Source organism: Monodelphis domestica, chromosome 1 (genome assembly GCF_027887165.1).
Source record: "Monodelphis domestica isolate mMonDom1 chromosome 1, mMonDom1.pri, whole genome shotgun sequence".
Lineage (NCBI taxonomy): Eukaryota > Metazoa > Chordata > Mammalia > Didelphimorphia > Didelphidae > Monodelphis > Monodelphis domestica.
Window position 1 is genome coordinate 702225782 of NC_077227.1, and position 22205 is coordinate 702247986.

Sequence of the window (22205 nt, forward strand, 5' to 3'; positions counted from 1 at the left end):
TGTGATGCTGGGCAAGTCACTTCACCCTGTTTACCTCAGTTTCCTCATCTGCCAAATGAGCTGGAGAAGGAAATGGCAAACCCCTGCAGTATCTGGGTCAAGAAAACCCCAAATTGAGTCATGAAGAATTGGTCACCACTGGATAACAACAGTACTTCTTTTGCTACTCACAAAGAGTCCCTAGAGTATCTAATTTGGGCATGACTGAGAGGAAGTGAAATAACGCACTGTAAAAAAAAAAAACAGCTTCAAGAGTCAAGCCAAAGTCCCAAGTTCTTTCCTTCTGCTTTCCACATGGTAGGTACTGATTACTGGACTTGAAACTAGGGCAATCGGAGCTTAATGGCCAAGGGAATTGGCAGCCAGTGATGATAAAGGAAAAAAAGGAAATAAACATTTATAGGACATCTACTATGTCAGGCACTGTGCTAAGATCTTTACAAATATTAGTCCATTTGATCCTCACAACTTTGTGAGGTAGGTGCTATTATTATCCCCTCTTCCAAGTTGAACTCATTGAGATTAAATGACTTGACCTAGGTCACAGTTGAGGCTAGATTTGAACACAAGTCCTTCTGACTTTGGGCCCAATTCCCCATCCACTGTGACACTGAGCTGGTGCGATCTGCTTCACCACAGAGGAAAAAAAAAACAAAACTTCTAACTTCCCTTGAGACAGGACAGAGAGACAGGGGGCCACTGGACCAATACTAATTAACATAGTTAAGCAATATACACAGGATTACTCAGTGAAAGGTCAGCAGAAAATTCAACTGCCATCCCCTTGCTATTTTTGGCAATGAAATCCATATGTCCTATGCCATTGAACCCAGTGCACCCCTAGAGACCCTTAGAGTTGAAAGAGGGGAAAAAAGTGAAAGGAAATCCAGAGACTTTTAGAATTAGAAGAGTCCTTAAAGACCATCTGGTCCAGAAGTGTCAAACAGGCAGCCTACCAGATGAGGATGGTCTGGACCAGATGAAAATGTAATTGGGTAAAATTTAACAAAATAAATAGAATAGAATAGAATATTGATATGCAGTTTTTAAGTCAATATGCTGCTGGCAAAGCACACATGGTGGCCATGGCCCCATTTCTATTTTAATTTGACTCCACCGATTTAATCCATTTGTTCTCATTTTATTAAAAAAAAAGGAAACTGAGACGTCAAGAGGTAGAAGGATTAAATGATTCTTCTTTGGTCTCACAATTAAGAAATAAAGCTTAGATTTTAATCCATAGCTTCTGACTCTCAATTCAACTATTGTATCTTTCCATATTAGAACCATAGACCATAGACCCTAGGATCCAGAGTTAGAATAGGTTCTAGGAGCTCAGAATCTTTGTCATTGTGGGTTGGTAGAGACTTAAGCTGATCTTCATTTCCCTGCTCCAATCCCATTCATGTTGACCACATCCTTCCCACTCTCCTTGACTTTTCCATTGTACCCTCATGGATTTCTGTCCTTCCTCCTCTATAAAATGGGGATCATAATAGCTTTCAACTCCCAGGGTTCTTGTGATGATCAAATGGGCTATTTGTAAAATATTTAGCCTAGGATCTGGCACATAGTAGGCATTATTTAAATATGACTACCACTACTACTACACATTATTATTGTTGAACAAATTATCCTTTCTATTAAACCAATGTTCTTCCTCTAAGAAGTGATTTTGCAATTATTCTATAATTTTTCCAGATTTATTTTTAAGTTTAGCTGTTTTTCTTGTCTTCTTGAGGGATGGAGTTGTTTTATTTTTGTCAGTGGCACCTAGGTGACAAAGTCGATAGAGAATTGTTGATGGTGGTCATTTCAGTGTTATCTGACTCTTCATGACCCCATTTGAAGTTTTCTTGGCAAAGCTACTGGAGTTGTTTGCCTTTTCCTTCTCTGGCTCATTTTATATATGGGGAAACTGAGGCAAACAGAGGTAAGTGACTTGCCAATGGTCACATAGTTCATAAGTGTCTGAGGCCAGATTTGAACTTCCTGACTCAGAGCTCTGGCACTCTCTCCACTGCACCACCTAAGAATCCTGATAGAGAGCACTGGCCTTAAAGTCAGGAAGACATCCGTTCCCATCATGTCTTAGACTGTGTGACCTCTGGCAAATCATTTGAACTCTCCCTTCAGGTTCCTTATCTATAAAATGAAGATAAGAGTAGCACTTACCTCACAGGGTTGTTCTGAGGACAAAACTTGTATAAAGCATTTAGTAAACCTTAAAAGTGCTATATAAGTTAGGTTTTTTTATTAGTATTAGTATTTTTAGTATTCCCCAGCACAGGGTCTGTCACCTAATAGTCTAATAAATACCCAATGAATTGAATCTTGTCCAATTTCCATTAATTTCCAGATAAAGAAACTGAAGTACAAATCGGGAAGTAATTTGGGTATGTGTAAAAAAGAAAGGAAAAATTTGCAAAGGAGAGTTCCTCTGGGACTGATGGGAAGCCAGCCTGAGAAGGGGAATCTCAGGCTCAATTTGGGGAGCCATCGTTAGAATAAAGAAACTAGTTTATCAGGGAAGGGAGGAAGGAAAGGAAATGGCCCCTATTCAATATTACAGGCATTCATTCCCACTTTCCCCATCACCCCTCATAAAAGGGAGGGATTTTTCTCTGTTTCCTGGCTCAGCCTCATTGGTGACAGGACCTTAACCTCTGTGAAAGGGAGGCAGAGAGAGGGAGGGGCTAACCCCTGGGATTTGCAAAATGGCCCCAGAGAAAGTGCAGCTCCCAGAGTAAGTTCAAGGAGAGATGAACCCTCATAGTTGGGAAGAAGGTGGCTTCAGGACAGAGACAGCAGCAGCCAGCAGCAGGGGGAAAAGATTCTTGAGGCTCTCAGGCTTGTCTGGCCCTAAAGTGGATTTTATTTTGCTTGTGGGCACAAGGGAGATGGGGGTTTTACTGGGGGCTTTGATTACAGTGAGATAGAGGCTCTCTGATTGTTCCAAACAGGCCCCTTTATGGTATTAGTATTTATTACACTCTGAATTAGAAGGCCAGCAGATTGGCTTCTGTATGTATGTAGAGCCACTTAGCTAAGGATTGAAACATAATGTTTCTTTTATTACTCCATAAACACGGCTCTCTCCAATGTCTCTCCCTCCTCTCATGCCTTCCTGCCTGTTCCTTCTCCCCAACCCCCATGTCCTGCAGTCTCCCTCTGCCTTCCCTTCTAAGTCCTTTAAACCTTTAATAAGAGACTAATTTTACAGTGTAATAAGAAATCCTCACCCAACAAACTCACGCAGAACGGAGAGCAAGTGCTCAGAGTCAAAGGCAAATCAGTTGACCTAATTGTACCCCTTTCAGATTCAGAAACACTTTTAATAAATTGCTCCATACAGAAGAGGCGAGAGAATAGGCGAAAGATGGCACCTTCTCAATGGCTTCCATTATCTAGAATATTCTTCATTCATCAATCTATTAATCTATTTGCATCTCTGCTAGGCATTGTGCTGGGCCAGGGGATACGTATACAAAGAATGAGATATTTCCATTTATTAAATAAAATATTTATGAAGCCTTAACTCTGTGTCCTCAAGGGCTGGGAAGGAGGGAAAGTCTTGATTGTAGAAAACTTACAGTCTAATGAAGTCGCTAAGATATAAACCAATCAGGAAACATTTATTATGTGTCAGGCATTGTCATAAATATCAGGGATACAAAAGTGATAAATGAAAAAAAAACATTCCTTTGGGCAAAGGGTCTGCATTCTAATGGCAGATATTTGAGAGAGAGATTTTGATATATATGTATATATGGTGATATAAATGTGTACATATGTATATATAGATTTTATATATGATATCTCTATATTTTTCTGTGTACATACATAAATGTATAAAAATATATCGTGAGAGAAAATATTGGGGTGGAGAGAGATGTCACCTTTTTTGTTCTCTAATTCTTCCTAGTTTTGAAACTGGATTCCATCTCTGAGAGACTACAACCATTACTTAGTGTGGATAACCATCCAGTTGTGTTTGAGTCATTTCAGTGGCATCCCTCTCTTTTTGCCATTATCCTTCTCCAGCTCATTTTATAGATGAGGAAAGTGAGACAAACAGAGTTAAGTGACTTGCCCAGGATCACCCAGCTAGGATGTGTCTGAGATCAAGTTTGAGCTCAGCTTCTCCTGACCCCCAGGGCCAGCACTCTCTCCACTGGGCAGCCTAATTCCCCTAACTGTACATTTCCATTTCCCAAATTCTTGTTGGGTCTTAGGCAAAATGAATGGCTAGGGCTCCAGCCACAGAAGTAGTCTAAGCCCTGAGGCAATTTTATTATCTCTGCTTGCTTATTCATATGGACTTGGGTTACTCCTAGTTTTAGAATCCCTTCTTAGGTATCAGAGATTTTTTTTTTTTTTTATGCCCACCAGGATCTCCCCTTTCTATTTCATTATCTCTAGTATTATTTCTGGTACCTTCATCTTAGCTGGAATCAAAATACGGTACATCCTCATGTGAGTATTAAAAATACTTAAAACAGAAAACAGAATCCTGTATATATCCTGCATTTACTTCTCTATGAACTTCTTGAATTCCCCTCCTCCCATCACACAAGTAGAATCCAACAATTCCTTCACCCCAAGAACCCCTTCATTTTCCTCTTTGTATTGGTGTTCCTAGAATATACCTAGTGACTGGCATATAAAGTGGAATTTTATAAATGATGTTTGATTGCCTAATTCAGTGAATGGTAATGTCATGTAGTGGGGAAAGCAAAGCACAAGCCTGGGAGCCACCTCTACTGCTGGTACAAGAAGCTATCATTAATAGCTAGGTGGCACAGTGGATAGAACGCTGAACTTGGCTTTAAGAAATCTCATCTTCCTTCCTGAGTTCAAATCTGGCCTCAGACACTTAGTATGGAACACTGGACAACTCACTTAACCCTGTTAGTCTCAGTTAATTACCTGTAAAATGAGCTTGAGAAGGAAATGGCCAACCACTCTAGTAACTGTGACAAGAAAACTCCAATCGAGGTTATAAAGAATAAGACACAGCTATTGATAATAGCTAATAACAATCAATTTTTATAAATTATATGTTATTTTACTTCATATATATATTTATCCTTACCATAATCCTGTAAAATGGTAGAAGGATGTGACTTATCCAGTCACACAACTAATAAATATCTGAGGCAGAATTCAAATTCAGGATTTCCTTACTCTGCCTCCTTTAGTCTATCCATTGTATCATCTAGTAGGCTAGGCAATTCACATACCCTCTCTGGGACTCATTTTTCACATATATAAAATAAAAATAATATTTCTATACTCTGACTCATAGCTTTTAGTAAAGATCAAATGTAAGCTAAGTTGTAACCTAGCATTGTTATTAATAATTATTGTTATTTACTTACTGCTAATAATAATTTATTGTTAATAATATTTGAGAAGGACCTTTCCCCTTGTACCTTACTCTGTATGTATCAAAAGATTGTCATGTTCATAAAATCAAAGAAATTTGGCATTTTGGGAGAGATTGTAGGATTTAGATTTGGAAGGGAATTTAAGAGATTATCTAGTTAAATCCCACCTTTTTCACATGAGAAAACAAAAGAGACCATTTAGCCAAGCTCTTCCTTTGACAGCTGAACAAAGATGAAAAGCCAAAAGTTCAAGAGGCAACTCCTCACTGGCAAAAATCACCAGGGTTCCCAACCACACCCTGCCTGAAGTCCTCTCTGGCCAGGGTGAATTATTTTTTCTTTGGCTTGTTTTGTCTGCATCTCAGAGCCAGCCCCAATTGCTGAGCAAGGCATATTTCCAAGGAAGGGCAAAACTAGCCACTAGCAAAAGCCGTCATTTTATTATTTTTTTCTGTCTTCATCCATCACCTTTCTAACCTCCCCTCATCACTTACCCATTTTACAGGGAATGGGGGAGGAAGAGGAGTCAGGTAATTAATTATCAATAATGTTTTCTTGGAAAACAATGGAAAGAAATTACAAGGCTCACCCATGAATCAGAGAGGGCAAAGGCACTTTAGGGCAGTGAGATAATTTGATCCCTCCCCTCACCCTAACCACCAACCTAGAAGTTCATAGATCATCAAAGATGGAAAGAGACCTTAGAGATGATTTAGTCCAACTCTCTTATTTTGCTACAGGAGAAATTGAGGCATACAGAGGAAAAAATGATCATCTACTGGTGAAAGTAGAGTCAGAGTTAGAAAGCTACATCCTAAGAATCAGAAACTCCAGGTCTGTATTTACTAGCTTAACTTTGCAAGCAAGTTAGTTAACTTTGTGGGTCAAACTTCCTTATCCATAAAATGGGGATAATAACACTGTATTTGACTGCTTGCCTCACTGTGCTGTAGAAATGATATGAGGATTATGTATGTAAACCATAAAATAGTACATGTTACATTATGTACAATATGTATATCATATAATAAAAAATTGTATACAGGCATGTATACATACATTTGTTGTGTATATTACATATAATGTGTGTATATATCTGAACCTGAAAATCTCAAGGAGCTGGAAAAGACCATGTAGACCATGTAGTCCTTATTTTTCAGAGAAGGAAAACTTAAACCTAGAGAAAGGGAAAAAAAAACCATCCAAGCCTTTAAGAAGAATCTGGCCTTCTTACTACCCAAAGAAGGCTTACTCGGGAAAAAGACTGCTTGTGAATTCTTGGGGGAATGGAAGAAGAGAGAACATTTAGCAGGGTTCTTACCTTTTTTTGTTTGGACTTCTATGGCAGTCTGGTGGACCCCTTCTCAGAATCACATTGTTAGATACATAGAATAAAATATACAAGATTTTTTCAAAGCCAATTATATTGAAATATATACATATCTTTTTAAGTTATAACTTTAAAAAAAATAAGCTCATGATCCCCAGGTTAAGAACCCATGACTCGCAGAGTTTCTATTGACCCTGCTAAACTTTAAGAAAGAAAAAAAAAATCAGAGGACTGATTCAGAAAGGTTAGAGCAGCTCTCTTTCTCCTTCACAATAGACTTTTCTCATGCCTTGCCTTGTTGTCAGGGGCACCTTGTATTTTCAGGGACTATATCAGGGATCTTAACAGGTCCAACCCAGCTGTAATAGCTTCACATGTGGGCCTGTGGTCCATTATGTATCTGTCACCCGAGGATTAGTCTACTAAGTGAAGAGAGGCTCTCCAACAGCTTGGCTACAAGGTGATTAATTTTTTTTTCTGCCACATTAACTTGCAAAGACCATCTACTAAGGCATACAGGGGCTATATGACCTGTGACAGGGAAGGGGCTACCCCCACCGGCAAAATCACAGATCTTGGACTTAAAGTATTGAAGTAAATATGAGCCACAAAAAAGGAATTTTCTGGGTTACCTTCAGCTAACCAAAATAATCCATTACCCAGAATCCTCGATTCATTAGCATTCTAGGTGGCCAAGTTTTTATTTGTCTTACCTGAATGATTCAAGTCATCTGTCTACTATAGTCAAAATCGACCAGTCCATTGCTCCCCCCCTTTACTTCATGTTCCTGTATGGATAGAGGTGAAATGTCTCCCCCCTAGGAAAAAGCAGTTCGTTTAACACTGTCAGCCTAGACAGGCTACCCTACCTCTTATTGCCTTCGACCCCCCACAACGCCTGATTTGAAGATCATCAAAGATCATTTTACTCCCAAATGGAGTTATAAATCAGTTTCCTTTACAGGGATATTTCCCACAAAACGCCCCGTTTTACTGTCAAAGGGTAAAAGGAAGAAAAATGTGAAGACTAATGCATGAGAATCAAAGACATAAGGAAGAGAGCAATATTTTCTCAGCAGAGGCTTGAGTGAAATTCCCCCTAAAAGATCTCAGGGTCTCCGAAAATCGATCCTTTGAAATGTCCCAACTTTTGTTATCATAAGCAGTTTGATAAGCCCACCCAGGACAAAGATACTGGGAATTCATGGCATATGGAGACCATTAATCCAGCCTTTGGCTTTTTAAGTACTTATATGTACTTTTCAGCTCATGCCCCCACACTAAATCCAAGCATTTCAAATATAGTGGGGTTAATTTTCTTAAATGGATTTTAGTCAGCCAACCAGTTAGCCACATTCCTTGGGGCTCTTTTCAACACAATAATAAACTGAACTACTTGCCTGCTGGCCTTCCATTTGAGAGATTTCAGAATTGAAGCATTGCTTTTACCCACTGGTTTTAAGAAGCCCCAGGTAAATTTTGCTGCTGTTCAATTGCTTCAGTCATGTCTGATTCTTTATAACCTCATTATGATTTTAGTTAGGAAAGATACTAAAGTGGTTTGCCATTTCCTTTCCAGCTCATTTTATAGATAAGGAAAATGAGGTAAACAGGGTTAAATGACTTGCTCCCAGTTACACAGCTAGAAAATATCTGTGGTCTCATTTGAACACAGGTCTTCCTGACTTTAGTCCCAGCCTTCTATTCACTACAGCATCTAGCTGCCCTCCAGGTAAACCACTCAGGTCCCATTCCATTGGCATTAGCAGCTCTCTCCATGACAATGACTGGAGAAGAAATATAAGGGGAGTCATAGGTGGGAACTTCATTCAGAGAAATCCACCTAAGAAAGCTATTCTGAATTTTAGAAGATTATACCAGGGAAGGAGGAAGGAAGTGTTGAGGTATTGTCATACCACAATTATACTCTTTTCTAATACTATCTGTAATTCATTTAATAGTAATAATAAATTATTATTATTATTATTATTATGACGTTCATATTTCTGTAGCTCTAAGTTCCATACACTGCTTTCTAGAGGGCAACCCCATGTCTGGGATGAAACAAAGGAGGAACAGTACATTTTCTCTACTCTTCTCCAGGGCTAACCTTGTTCAGTTTCTTTCCTTTCCCTTTCACTTTGTATTGTCTTTTTTTTAAAGGTTATTTCATTCCTGAATCAGTTCATATCAATCTGCCAATGCTTCTCTGTATTCTTTTTTCATTTCTTACAGCATAATATACCATTAAGCTCCTGAATCCCATTGTATTAGCTATTCCACAAATAATAATCACTCACTTGATTTCTAGTGCTTTGCTTCAATGAAAAGTACCCAAACACACCTCTTCTTCTTTTTTAAGCCACTGGCTATTCGGTGATTTCTTTTTTTTTTTAATTTTATTGATTAATTAAGAAAACTTTTCCATAATTACATGATTCAGATTCTTTACCTTCCCTTCTCCCACCCCACTCCCGTAGCCAAGGTGCAATTCCACTGGGTTTTAAATGTGTCCTTGATCAAGACCTATTTCCATATAATTGATATTTGCACTGGGGTGATCATTTAGAGTCTACATCCCCAATCATATCCCTATCCACCAATGTAATCAAACAGTTGGTTTTCTTTGGTTTTTTTATTCCCATAGTTTTTCCTCTGAATGTGGATAGTGTTATTTCTCATTGATCCCTCTGGGTTGTTTAGGATCACTGCATTGCCACTAATGGAGAAGTCCATTACATTTGATTGTACCCCAGTATATCAGTCTCTGTGTACAATGTTCTCCTGGTTCTTCTCCTTTTGCTTCCTGGAGGTTGATCCAGTTCCCATGGAATTCCTCCAGTTTATTATTTCTTTAAGCACAATAGTTTTCCATCACCAACTTATACCACAATTTGTTCAGCCATTCCCTGATTGAAGGGCATCCCTTCATTTTCCAATTTTTTGCCAAGACAAAAAGTGTGGCTATCAATATTTTTACACATCTTTTTCCTTGTGATTTCTTTGGAGTATAAACCCAGCAGTGGTATGGCTGGATCAAAGGGAAGGCAGTCTTTTAAAGGTCTTTGGGCAGAGTTCCAAATTGCCATCCAGAATGGTTGGATCAATTCACAACTCCACCAACAATGCATTAATGTCCCAACTTTGCCACATCCCCTCCAGCATTCATTACTTTCCTTTGCTGTCATGTTGGCCAATCTGCTAGGTGTGAGGTGATACCTCAGAGTTGCTTTGATTTGCATTTCTCTAATTATAAGAGATTTAGAACAATTTTCATGTGCTTATTGATAGTTTTGATTTCTTGATCTGAAAATTGCCTATTCATGTCCCTTGCCCATGTATCAACTGGGGAATGACGTGATTTAGCTCCTTATATATTTGAGTAATTAGACCTTTGACAGTTATAAATATTTTCCCCAATTTGTTGCTTCCCTTCCAATTTTGGTTGCATTGTTTTTGTTTGTACAAACCCTTTTTAATTTAATGTAATCAAAATTATTTATTTTACATTTTGTACTTTTTTCTCACTCTTGTTTGGTATTGAAATCTTTCCTTTCCCAAAGATCTGACAGGTATACTATTCTGTGTTCATCTAATTTGCTTACAGTTTCCATCTTTATATTAAAGTCATTCACTCATACTCTGAGTTTATCTTTGTGTAGGGTATGAGATGTTGCTCTAAACCTAATCTCTCCTATACTGTTTTCGAGTTTTCCCAGCAGTTTTTGTCAAATAGTGAATTTTTGTCCCATTAGCTGGGATCTTTGGGTTTATCATACACTATCTTGCTAAGATCATTTACCCCAAGTCTATTCCTGTGATCCTCCCTTCTGTCTCTTAACCAGTACCATATTGTTTTGATGACCACTGCTTTATAGTACAGTTTGAGATCTGGTACTGGTAGGCCCACCTCCTTCACATTTTTTTTCAGCATTTCCCTTAATATTCTTCCAAATACCTCTTCTCATAAAAACTGCTATCTACTCATATCTCCCTCACTCTGTATTTATGGAACTGGTTTTTCTTAAATTAAGTATAGGACTTTACACTTATTTCTTTAAAATTTCAGCTCAATTCATTTGGCCCAATGTTACCAAAACTGTCAAGTTCTTTTTTGGCTTCCAGCCTGTCATCCAATATATTAGCCATCCCTCCCAACTTTTTGTCATCTATAAATTTTATAGCATTATCTGAATTATTACAAAACATCTTATGAAAACCATCATTCTTTCTATTGTATTCTGTTGCCTCTAAGAAGAAAAAAAAAAGAAACATGTCTAAGAGCTATGGAATTTAGAGCTAGAAGGAACTGAAAGATCATCCTCAAAAATTCTTTAACCTTTTATGGGTCCTGGACCCCATTGGAAGTCTACGGAAGCCAATGGATCCCTTATCAGAATGATTTTTTAAATGCATAAAATAAAGTATGTGAGCTTACAAAGAAAAACAGTCACATTGAAATGCACTTATCAAAATATTTTTTATAAACAAGTTCTCAGTCCCTACATTAAGAATCGCTGGTTTAGTCCAACCCTCTGCATTTTACAGATGAGGACATGGTGGAATGATTTGTCCAAGGGCCCATGAAGAGTAAAGAAGAGAATCAGAATTCACAGAAACATCTTTGGGGTCTAACAATGCAGTCTCCAGGAGTTCAGAAGAGTCTTAGTGAATCAGAGAAAGCTGACCAACCTCAAAACAAGTAGTCCATTCTTCGGTTTCCATGCTGCTCTGCTGCTGGGACCTCTACTTATACAGGAAAGATTATATAGTTACTCTACCTAGTCTGAAATTGCAACATATAATCTTCAATCTGATGGGGTCGAGCTGATCCCCAGAGTGGATGATGGGGTGAAGTTGACTGCCAATTCCCCTGTGTTATATAGTTCAGGTGTCAGACGTCCTCTGAACCCAGACATACCTGGATGGTCCTATGGGTAGGTTCTGCACACAGATGTCTAATTACCTTATATCATTTTTCTAAATGAATTCAGCCAAGCAAATGAAATTTAAAAAAAAATTAAAACACGTTGTAAGCAGCCTATCCCCCTAGGCCACTGTCTGCAGTGAATTAAATAGAACATATTTCCCAAGACCACAAGCCTATTGAAATAGTTTCCCAGTGATAGGCATTGAACTACACAGTCAAGATCCTAGGGGCCAAAAGCACACTTCTGAATCCAAAGAAAAGTCACAGAAAACGGCTAACTCTAGGCTTTGTCATAATGGCTCATTGTCTTGGAGGCTGGAGGGAAATTTGTCAATGCACACCAGATTTTCAGGGGAGAGTGGGCATTATATCTGATATTAAGCAACTGACCTGAAATTAATATAGCAGGGCATGTTTGGATGAACATCTCTTTAAAATGAGGGGCCCAGGAGGGGTATAAGAGTCAAGAGAGAGGGGTGGGAGAAAGGTTAGCAAAGCTTCCCCAAAACAAAGAAACCATTACAGTAAAAGAGATGCTTAGAACCTGGCAGGAAATTATATATATATATATATATATATATATATATACATATATATATATACATATATATATATATACATATACATATTTCTAGAAAGTTCAAGAATGAATGCTTTGGATTTCTTGTGTGTAACAGGCTGGATGAAGCTGGATCCAACTGGTCTCAAAGCAGAAAACAATTAGAACCATATAAGAACTGCCCATTTTTGATCACCAAGGTGTTTTGATCTTATAAATCATGGCTGAAATTAGGCATGGTCTGGAAAATGTGAGTGATTTTTCTTAGGCTGGAAGCTGTAGGCTTCCAGGGTAGCCTCTCAGTATTTGACAGTCATCCTCCATGGGCTCCGACCCCACTTCAGTTTTCTGCCAAAGCAGTTCCTTTTGTGGATGCTACCCATCCTTCAATGCCCAACACAAATTCCATTTTCTCCACAAAGGCTTCCCTGCTAAATTCGCTCCACCATGAGCCCCAAGCCAAAAATGATGTCTCTTTCATCTAATCTCATAGCTCCTTGGTCTACCCTTCAATTCATTTCATATTTCATTTGGCACTTAGTGGCTCAGTGGAAAGAGGACTGGACCTGGAGTTAGGAAGAGTTTAATTCAAATCCAGACTCAGACACTTAATTCTCTTGTGACCCTGAACAAGTCACTTAGCTTCTGCTTGCCTCAGTTTCTTCATCTATAAAATGGAGATAATAACTGTACCCATCTCCCAGGGTTGTTGTAAATATTAAATGAGATTTTCTTTATAAAGCACTTTGCAAACTTTAAAATACTTTATGACTTTAGAGTAGTTATTAATTAAATTTATCTAGAGATAAATGTAAAATTGTCATCAAATCTATATGAGACTGTATGCTCACCAAGAAAGAACTGTTTCTTTCTTATTTATCCTTGTATAATCCCTAGTATCTAACATAGTATAGATCAGACTGTTAGATACTAGGGATTATACAAGGATAATTTAGGAAGAGAGTCACTAAACTTCTAAGTGATCTGGGCAACACTCTACATTTCTATAAGTTGTAAAGGAGATGCCGGCCAGCACTGGTAGAGAGCTTTGTAGACAGGATCCTCCCTCTACTTGTATCCAGCCCAGGTCTAAATTCCCTTGAATAGAGTAGGACCTTAATAGATATTCCATGAATGAATAATCAAGTTTGGGGTGATTAGAGTGGAATAAAAAGGACTCAATTCTTTTTTCTAACTATGAAGTGGTAAAATTCATTATGAGTTTGTTTATTTGTTTTTCTTAAACCTTTACCTTCCATCTTAGAATCAATACTGTATAATGGTTCCAAGGTAGAAGAGTTATGGGTTAAGTGACTTGCCCAGGTTACCTTTCTTTCCTTCCCCTCAAAGGCAGGTCACCCAAATTCATCCTCCCCTCTCCACCCTACCTGTACCCCCAAACACACACACCTTTCTCAAATCCCTTTCTCCTATCTGGCTGTCCCTCATATTGGAATGTTCTCCCTCCTCCAATTCAACTACCCCCTGGCTTACTTTAAACCCAATTAAAATCCCACCTTCTACAGGAAGCTTTCTCTAATCCCTCTTAATTCCAGTGCCTTCCCCCGCTGCCATTTCCCATTTATCCTATATGTACATTTACAAAAAAAATATATATATATGTATATATATATATATATATATATACTTATATATACTTTATATACATTTTTGGTACGTTATCTTCCCCATTAGTTTAGAAGTTCCTTGATGGTAGGCACTGCCTTTTGCCTCTTTTTGTATCCCCAGACTTGGCATAGTACTTGGCACAGAGTAGGCACTTAATAAATGGTTACTGATTGATTGGAACTCACCTCCCAGAAAAACTCAATTATCCATTTGCTTAAGGCCCAGAGCATTTGACAAACTAATTCTTGTTGATGAGTTAAGCCTTCATAATGGTTTAAAGGATTATTCCCTACCTCCCAAGTAACACATGTGCATTTAACAGTGGAATGTAAGGTCCCTGAGGACCCAACTCTCCATTTTAGTCTCCTCTCCCCAAACCCAGCACATTTGTAGAATTGGAATAAAAGTAGATCCTCCTTCTGGTTGATATTGGGTAAATCACAACTTCTCTCACCATCTGTAAAATGAGAATGTTGAGCATTCTGTCTCTGATTTTGCCAACTAGGGGCACAAAAGCTTTTTTAGCTCTCTTGCCATATTTTTGACTCATGCTAAGTATATTGTCCATGAAAACATTGAGGGTGCAGTTGGGTGGCTCAGTGGATTGACTCAGACCTAGAGTCAGGAGGTCCTGGGTTCAAATTTGGCTTCAGTCACTTTATAACTGTGTGACCCTGGGCAAGTCACTTAACCACCATTGCCTATTCCTTTCCACTCTTCTGCCTTATAACTAATACACAGTATTGATGTTAAGATGGAAGGTGAGGGTTTTTTAAAAACAAAACATTGAGGTCTTTTTTTTCCTCCAATACATTTTGTCTAGAAGTTTTCCTACTTTTTAAAATTTTATTATTTTTTCCATTGGGTTATACATGTATTATCCCTCAAAAGCTATTTCCATATTATTCATTTTTATAAAAGAGTAATCTTTTAAAACCAAAACCCCAAATCCTATACCCATATAAACAACTGACAGATCATATATTTTCTATTGGACTTCTACTTCCATCTTTCTTTTTCTAGATGTGGATAGCATTCTTTCTCATAAAACCCTCAGAATTGTCCTAGATCATAGCATTGCTTTTAGTAGCAAAGTCAATTATACTTGATTATGCAAATGATTTTTAAAAAAAAACTCATGTAGGATTTTCTATTATTTCTATTAAATAATACCTCATGAAACACAGTCTACTGACCTTACCCATGGAGATACTTTTAGATTCTGAGTTTGTCCTGTAAGGAGTAAATTTAGGGGTTTTGACTAATATATTATCCTAATAGTGGCCAGGGATTTAATTCAATCCCAATAAAAATACTCAAGTCAGTTTGGGAATTTTATGGTGGTTCAATTAATATAGAGGGAAGGAATTAAGAAGAAGAGAAAGGGAAAGTGGTATAAGATTTCTCTGGCCTCGCCTAAGCCGAGGGGAGTTCAGAGAACTCAGGCATGAGGTCTCCTCAGGAGATAAAAACTAGCTTGGCTTCCTAAGAGGATAATGTTGGAAAAGTAAAGGAAAAAAAGAGGAATCAGCCTAAACTCCAAGAGAGCTCAGGGAAGACACCTTACCTGACCTACACTACTGAGCTTCTCCCAGTCACCTCACCAAGGACGCTCACTGCCAAACACGGACAAGAGCTGCAAGCATGCCAAGACATCCAGCACACTGCCACAAGCCATGTCTCCATGAAAGAGAGCCCCAGAGCTCAACACCTCCACCACCAAAGAGAATAGCAAGAGGAAGTGATATGAATATATAGGCTTTTTTTTACATCACTTCCTGCATCTCACATGTACCAGTAGTAGCTTAAGCTTGACTTAGGACAGCCCAGGGGGTCTGTCAGTTGTATCTTATTTGTCACTTGCTAGCACATGTCTGTCATAGGCCATTCTCCTCAACACTTAATCCTTAAGTAGGGGTGTATACATTCCTGTTAGTTAGGATTTTTAAAACTAATGAGGGTAGAAAATCTAAAATTTACAGTCCCCCATTACCACCTTGGCCATATCCCATATATATCTAGAAAGATTTCCACTGATAGAAGTAGAGTGGCATATTGCAAAGAACCAAGGATTTAGAATCTGTATAATTGGTTTTAAATCTACTTATCCAATAGGTGCTATAGTGAAAAGAGTGCTGGACCTGAAATCAAAGAAGTCCTGAGTTCAAAATTGCCCCCAGAAATTCTCTAGCTATATTACCCTAGGCAAGTCACTTAACATCTATCTGCCTTCATTTCCTCAATTATATAATGATAATAATAACACCTAGCTCCTATTTTTGCTGTTAGGACAGAAAGAGATAATCATTTTTTTTAAATCCTAGCACAATATCTGGCACATAATTAGTGATTAATAAATGCTTCTTCCTTCCTCTCTCCCTTTTACTTGTATAACCTTGGACACAATCTCTTTGTTCCTCAATTTCTTCATATGTAAAATAAAAGATTAAAGTGAGATGGTATCTAAAGTCCCTTCTAGGACTAAAATGTATTCTACAAATATGAGCCTGAGTAATTCTAGGGTCCCTTTGAGCTCCTTTCAGCTAGTTTCCTTTGGAACCTCTGGCAATGACACATTCCAATGTCATAACTCTATAGATTGGACAGTCAACTGGAGAAAAAATTCAGGGCCAGGATACAAGAGTTTGCAAGCACCCTAAAATAATGGGTCAGCATAGAAAGTTGGCTTTGCTTCCCTGCTCCTTTCAAAGCCTCTCCTTGGCTAGAAACTAACGTTCCACTTCAGCCCTCAAACAAACCTGGAAAAGTCCCAGTCTCAAGGGCAAAGCAACTTGTAAAATATTTTCTATCTGTCATAACATGGCCACACACTGCTAACTAAAAATTGTAACCTCCACTTACCAGGCCAATTCAAGCAGCACTCAGTTTTTGTTTTGTTTAGTTTTGAGCATGCAATAAACACAAGATCTAAGATGGGAAGAGGATGGGTGGTTGGTCCTTAAGGATGTCCAGCCAGGTGAAAGAGCCTGCCTGTCTGTTTTTATGCTTCGGGGGGTGGAAGAATTTTCCTATTCAAGGAAGGGCAAAGGCACTGTGGTATAATAATAAAAAATAATAGTAAAAGCAATCCTTAAAAAATCCTCTTATTTCAATAGCATTTCAAAGATATTCAAAGCACTTTCTCCACAATGACCCTGTGAGATAGGCTGTATGGGTATGCTTGTCCCCTTTTTACTGATGAAAAAATGGAGCCTTAAGCAAGTAAAGTAACATACTGAAGGTTATGAAACAGGTTGATTACAAAGACAGGCTACTACCTATGCCAAAATATTCGTGGTGGCTCTTTTTGTAGTGGCAAAGAACTGGAAACTAAAGGATTGTCTATCACTTGGGGAATGGCTGAACAAGTGGTATCTGGCTATAATGGAATATTCTTACACCCTAAGAAATGACAAACAGGATGAGTTCAGAAAAACTTGAAAAGACTTATATGAACTGATGCAAAATGAAGTAAGCAAAATCAGAACAATGCATACATTAAAAGAAATATTGGGGCAGCTGGATAGCTCAGTGGATTGAGAGTCAGGCCTAGAGACGGGAGGTCCTAGGTTCAAATCTGGCCTCAGACACTTCCTAGCTGTGTGACCCTGGGCAAGTCACTTAACCGCCATTGCCTAGCCCTTACCACTCTTCTGCCTTGGAACCAATACACAGTATTGATTCCAAGATGGAAGATAAGGGTTTAAAAATAAAAAGAAATATCATATGATGATCAACTGTGAAGGACTAACCATTATCAGTGTAAAGATCAATCAATCAATAAGCATTTATTAAGAATCTTCCATTTGCCAAGCATCTAGGTGGCTCAATGGATAGGGTACCAGTCAGGAAAATATCCTAAATTAATTAATCAAATTAAAATTTTCAAATAAAAAATTATAATAATTTCAGTTGGGTCCAACTCTTCATGACCTCATTCTGGATTTTCTTTGCAAAGATACATTATCTTCTCTGTTTTTTTTTTAACAGATGAAAAAACTGAGGCAAATAGTTTGTGACCTACCCTACCTAGGGTCATATGGCTATTAAGTGTCTCAGGACAGATCTCAACTCAGGAAGAGAAGTCTTATGACCTTAGTCCCAGTGCTCTATTCACTATGCCACCTATTTGACCTGAGTATGTATTCTATATTCCATTGGAAATTGATTATTCTCTGCATCCCAAATAGATCCTAAATTTTCCTACCTCTATTATTTTGCTTAGACCGTTCTCTGGGCCATTTTATAGACCTAAGAGCTATGCTCTCTTTGAAGCCTTCCTTGAACTCCCCCTGTAAGCAGCAGTCATCTGTATTAGACCACAATATTGGGTATTGTCATTATTTGTGTTTATTACCCTCAAATCCTTCCTCTAACATTTACTGGCTGGGTGACTCTGGGCAAAAAAAAAATCATCTCTCTTGGTCTTAGTTTTATCATCAATAAAATGGGGCTAATAATAAATAACCTGCTTCTCAGAGCTATTGGGAGAATCAAATAAGAATATTTGTAAAGTGCTTTGTAAACCTTTAAGTGCCATATAAATGCTCATTCTCATTTCTCCATCTCCTCAACCATTTCCTTCCCATTCTGAATAAACACCACTCTAAAGCCCACTCTCCCAATTACTGGCTCCCTATCCTAGATCGACATTTCTTAAAGCACTTTAGCCAAGCTCACTTCAGTTCCACCTTGACTCATTCTCTAGACATCTCCAACCTCCTTTAGAGCTTGGCTTGTCCCTGAGCAAGGTTCCTTCTCTACCTTCTATTTTTTCCCTTCTCCCCTGCCCTTTCTGCATTTTCCTTAATACATTGTTATCTCCTACTGCAATGTAAGTTCTTTGAAGACAGAAACTGTTTTGTTTGCTTGTCAACAAGTGTTTTATTAAGGACCTGCTATCTTCCAGGTACTATGTTTGTATCCCTGGGGTTGAGCACAATGCCTGGGATATGATATACACTTAATAAATGCTCTATCTATTCATTCATCTATTTATCCATCTATCTATTTATCCATCCATCCATCCATCTATCTATCTATCCATCCACCCATCTATCTATTTATCCATCCATCCATCCATCCATCCATCTATCTATCTACCTAACTACCTACTTATACATTCCCCTCTCTATCCATCTATTTACTATTATCTATCTACCTAGCTGTTTGTCTATCTGTCTGTCTATCTCTGTCTCTCAATCAAGCTTTTTGATCTAGAATGAAAGTGTGGCACAGCTGAAAGGGATCTTAAAGGTCATCTATTCTAAACTCATTTTATAACTGAGGAAACAGGCCTGGAAAAAACTAAAGAATTTGTCCAAAATAACACAAGTGAGTACCAGAGCCAACACTCAAACCCAGGTTCCAAATCCTGTACTCTTTCATCCTCCATCTATGTGTTCCCTAAATAATTCCTTAGTGGTTAGAGCACTGATCAAATAGATTTAAGATCAAATATAGCCTTAGTTACTTGTGTTACCTTTGGCAAGTCAAAAAAAAATCTCTGCTTACCTCAGTTTCCTCAACTGTAAAATGGGGATAATAATAGCACTTCCTTACCAGATGTTATGAGGATCTATTGAGGCAATAATTCTAAAGTACTTAATAAGTGCTTAGTACTAGATAAGTGCTAGATATTATTGTTATTATTATTATATGCTTATTAAATGGATATTTAGGGGGCAGCTGGGTAGCTCAGTGGATTGAGAGCCAGGCCTAGAGATGGGAGGTCCTGGGTTCAAATCTGGTTTTAGACACTTCCCAGCTGTGTGACCCTGGGCAAGTCACTTGACCCCCATTGCCTAGCCCTTACCACTCTTCTGCCTTGGAGCCAATACACAGTATTGATTCCAAGGTGGAAGGTAAGGGTTTTTAAAAAAATGGATATTTAATGTAAGCAGCACAGTAACAGGGTCAGGAGATAAAACAACTTGCCCTGCATGGGACACATCCCATCAATGTCTGGGACACTGGGTTGGCAGCTGCAGCCCTCAGTTTCTCTCTGATGTGACGTCTGTTTTGACAGATGAATTAAGCAAGCAAAATGGGAGTCCCTCAGGTTATTTGAGTGCACGCGGCTACATTCCTTCCTGCAGGACTGGTGAAAGTAAACAACATTATTATAGATTTGGGCCATGGCCTGGCATCTGTAAGTAGAATTTCTGCCTATGCCATATGTTCGCACTGAACTGGAACAGGGACATGGATACAGAGAAATTGTTTAAAGAGCCCATTCAACCTCAGCCCTTCTAGCCCAAATGTCAGCGAATGTGATTTTCTTTGCTAACCACAAAAGAGGTTTTATTTATCAAATGAAATAATACATAATTGGCACACTAGCCAGAAAATATTTTTCCTTATTATTTTTACTTAATGTCAGTTAAATATTAAACATATCAGGATCAGGACATTGCAACACTGAATTTGTGGAAGACTATAACCTTCTCTCGGTAGCCTTGAGCCAAGTCCACATGAGAATGGGAGGCAAAAATACCAGGGTCCCCCCATCCCCAAAAAATATGCAATAGAAGCAGATGCCCAAGAAATATTTAATTAAACTCCAGAAAAACGAAGGTAAGCGTAACTGTTAGAAATTAAATCCTCACTCACAGAACAAGTCTGTTAGTCATTCTCTGACACTGCTATAATTTCTCCCTGAGACAGGTTAACTACATGTCAAGAAATGTTTCCGACCCAGACAGCACGTACCTACCAGTTTGAGGTGGTGTTTTCATTTCTCACATGTGCCGAAGACCAGACTTCCAGTTGCAGGGCCCAGGACTGAGCCAGATTCAGGTCAGAAAAATGAGGGTGTCTCCTCTGATGGCGAAGGCCCCCAAAGAAAGAGAGACCACGGAAGAGAAAATAGGAGTGCAAAGAACAAGTCTATACTTTGCCATCTCTGGGGGGTTTTGAAGGCTTTTCTTATTAGCCAGATATGTTCAGAAATACCCAAGTCCCTTAAACCTCCAAGCCTCAGTTTACCTTCTCTACCAAATGAGCATAACTATGCTTACAGGACTTAACCTTACAGCATTATTGAGGAAAGAACTTCATAAACCTTCTAAGCACTATATAAATGTGAGCTACGAGTATTATTGTTGTTGGAAGCAGCCTCACCCTGCTCACCTCATCATACCACATCCACTTCAAGGAACCCTCTTTAAGAAACTTCTTGAATTCCAATGCTTTGCTATTTAAAGAACTAACTACTATAAAAGAATGAATTTCCCTCTGTTCTCAAGGCATCACATACATTCTTATCTGTTTGCATGCTGGATCATACCTCACCCCAAAGAATGTGACTTCATGGAAAGAGCAGGGGGAATTTGGTTTTTGTCTCTATTTTCCCTGTGTCTAAAAAAGAGCCTTGTGCCTATGGGGGACTTAATAATTGCTTCTTAGAATAGATAAGATAACATTTAAGATTGGATTAATAAATGTTACGGATAGAAGGATCCTTGGAGATCATCCATTAGATAGGATCAGATTAATAAATGTTAAAAATGGAAGGATCCTTGGAGACCATCCATTAGATAAGATCAGGTTAATTAATGTTAAAAATAGAAGGATCCTTAGAGATCATCTATTAGATAAGATCAGGTTAATAAATGTTAAAAATAGAAGGATGCTTGGAGATCATCTATTAGATAAGATCAAGTTAATAAATGTTAAAAATAGAAGGATCCTTAGAGATCATCCATTAGATAAGATCAGGTTAATAAATGTTAAAAATAGAAGGATCCTTGGAGATCATCTATTAGATAAGATCAGGTTAATAAATGTTAAAAATAGAAAGATCCTTAGAGATCATCTATTAGATAAGATCAGGTTAATAAATGTTAAAAATGGAAGGATCCTTAGAGATTATCTATTAGATAAGATCAGATTAATAAATGTTAAAAATAGAAGGATCCTTAGAGATCATCTATTAGATAAGATCAGGTTAATAAATGTTAAAAATAGAAGGATGCTTGGAGATCATCTATTAGATAAGATCAGGTTAATAAATGTTAAAAATAGAAAGATCCTTAGAGATCATCTATTAGATAAGATCAGGTTAATAAATGTTAAAAATAGAAGGATGCTTGGAGATCATCTATTAGATAAGATCAGGTTAATAAATGTTAAAAATAGAAGGATGCTTGGAGATCATCTATTAGATAAGATCAGGTTAATAAATGTTAAAAATAGAAGGATCCTTAGAGATCATCTATTAGATAAGATCAGGTTAATAAATGTAAAAATAGAAGGATCCTCAGAGATCATCTATTAGATAAGATCAGATTAATAAATGTTAAAGACAGAAGGATCCTTAGAGAGCATCTATGAAATAAAATTAGACTAATAAACATTAAGGATAAA

General features: G+C 38.0%; 1 long non-coding RNA gene across 1 annotated transcript in view; it reads left to right on the forward strand.

Moving 5' to 3' along the window:
* LOC107650609 (uncharacterized) overlaps positions 1 to 21473 on the forward strand; it is a 23037-nt gene extending 1564 nt beyond the window's left edge. The window contains exons 2-3 of the long non-coding RNA XR_001626202.2: positions 6131 to 6224; positions 20505 to 21473. This is a non-coding gene — a long non-coding RNA (uncharacterized LOC107650609). The remainder of the gene's footprint in view (positions 1 to 6130; positions 6225 to 20504) is intronic.
* Positions 21474 to 22205: the final 732 nt, after the last annotated feature.